Below are 2,470 nucleotides of genomic sequence, written 5' to 3' on the forward strand. Positions count from 1 at the left end.
GGATGTTGTGGGGGACCATGTCAAAGGCCTTGCAGAAGTCCAGATAGATGACATCCGCTCCTTTTCCCTGGTCAACTGATGTAGTCACTTCATTGTAGAAAGCCACAAGGTTGGTCAGGCAGGATTTTCCCCTAGTAAAGCCATGCACCTCCTTGTCTTCCATGTGCCTTAGCATGTCTTCTAGAAGGATCTGTTCCATGATCTTCCCAGGCACAGAGGTGGGGCTGACAGGTCAGCAGCTCCCAGGGTCCTCCCTTCTACCCTTCTTAAATATGGGTGTAACATGTCCTTTTTTCCAGTCACCAGGGACTTCACCTGACTGCCATGACTTTTCAAATATCATGGACAGTGGTTTGGCAACTACATCCACCAGTTCCTTCAGGACTCTGGGATGTATCTCATCAGGTCCCATGGACTTGTATATCTTCAGGTTCCTCAGGTGGTCACAAACCTTATCTTCACTTACAGTGGGGGAGACCTTGTCTCTCTGGTAGGTAGGGTAGCTTCCCTGCAACACCTTCATTTCTCTTAGTTACGTCTTAGCTCTGTTCAGGTCATAATTAGTAGATTGACCAATGTGAGGAGTAAGTTTCAACCTCCTAGCCAACAAGGTACAAAAATCTGGTTATCAGCTGTGTAGAGCTAGATGGTCAGCCACTACTTTGAAAATAATACTGAGTCATTAGATAACAATAATTCTATAATGGAATTTTTTCCTTAAAGTTCCATGTTGTTATGCTATGTTGTTTGTGAATGGGTGTTGTTATGGAAAACTATGATGCTGTTCATTTCCATTAAGAGTCTAGATGGAAGCTTTGAAACTACTTATGAAGTCCAGAAGGTTCTGCAGAAAAAAAATGTATTTAAAAGGGTGCTTTAAAAATAGATGGAATTGACCCTATTGGTTTGCCACGGTAGGCTGGAATAGATGTGACATTATCACAAATTACAAAATTTTGAGGGATCCTGAAGGAAAATGTCACTGAAGTCTTGCATTGTATTAGCAGACAGGGCAGCTTGCCAAGGCACTCAAAGCAGTTCAAGAGTGTATGTGCTCAACAGTTGGAAACTGCAGTGATGTCTTCAAGGAGACAAATGGACAAATATACAGAAGTCTGCAAAGCCAGAGCATAATAATTGAATCGATGACTTGACTATGATAAAGTACACAGTGGACGAAAAGGAAGGGGATTGTTAAGTTATCCTTTTTTTATTGTCAGTTGAAAATGAGTCTGGAATGGATCGTTTGGTGAAGAAGCCTGTAATGCCTTCAGAGAGAAACATACAGCTTGCCTTCCCTCCAGAGTCCATCATTCTGTTGTAATGTCAGTAAAGAGAGCGTTGTGCTCTGAATCTCTGTGCTTAAATCATAGATTTATGATCTGTGGGTGATGGCTGATGACAAAAGGTACTTGAAAGTACTTGAAAGCTCTTGCTTGTTAAGGAAGAAAACTTTAGGTTTGGATTTTAAGAAAGCTAGAATGGACAGAGGATGATGTGGGGGAACAAGTCAGATCTGTCTGTCCAGAGGCAGTGAAAGATCTGAAGGGAAGTGTAGGAGATAGGATGGACCAGCTACTCTTTAGTAGACTGTTGCTGTTCCCATTGACATAGTCTAGCACAATTCTGACAGATCTCAAAGAAGGCAGAATGATTTCTGTCATCTCTAAGTTGGTTGCTGCTTTGACTGTTAAAATGATCAGCTGTGTGAATATTAATTTGTGATATAGCTCCTCTGCTAATGAATGAAAGGAAGTTCCTTCCACACACACATGGGTGTGTGAGGTTAGTGGAGCATTTTGTAGTGTTCCCAAAATAAAATTGGGATATTCCTACAGGAGAAGACAGAGAAGGGCAAAAGGGTATCTGAGCATTAACACAGCCTACTGAAATACTGAGACTATTTAGCCCTCAACAAAAAGCTGCTACACCTTGAGGTGAAACCTGGCAACCATTTAGCATTGTGCAGAAAAACATGCAGGAATCTGAAGATGCTGTATCCAAATGAGTTCACAGGAAGTGTTGGGTGGGCAGAATGTGATTGCTGCTTGGACTTTTGTCCAGGCATTCTGCTTAATGTTTATTTATCTGTCTTCTGGCAACTTGACAAGTAAAAGAGGAAGTGACTGTGCCTTACGGAAAAAAAAAAAATACTATTCCCATGTCACTAACGTAAAATATTAAAGTCTGTAGAGAAAGAGTATTTAAAAATGCCAGTTCCCAATCTTCATTATTTTTGTGAGCTGTGGCATTGTAAATTGATGAAACAGATCAGGGAGCTATATTCCTTTTGTTGCTTTTACTGAGACTGAATTTTATAAGGAAAATTAAAAAATGAGTATTGACCACTGTGGCTACATGAAAAAAGACCTTGTCTGCAGACTTGTGCAATGAAGAAATTATTTTAATCTTACTGACTGTTTTGTCTGCTTAGTCCACTTCCAAGTTCTTCCAGTGTGCTTTGCATTCC

This window comes from Chaetura pelagica, unplaced genomic scaffold, assembly GCF_000747805.2.
Source record: "Chaetura pelagica isolate M959 unplaced genomic scaffold, ChaPel_1.0 scaffold170, whole genome shotgun sequence".
Classification (NCBI taxonomy): Eukaryota; Metazoa; Chordata; class Aves; order Apodiformes; family Apodidae; genus Chaetura; species Chaetura pelagica.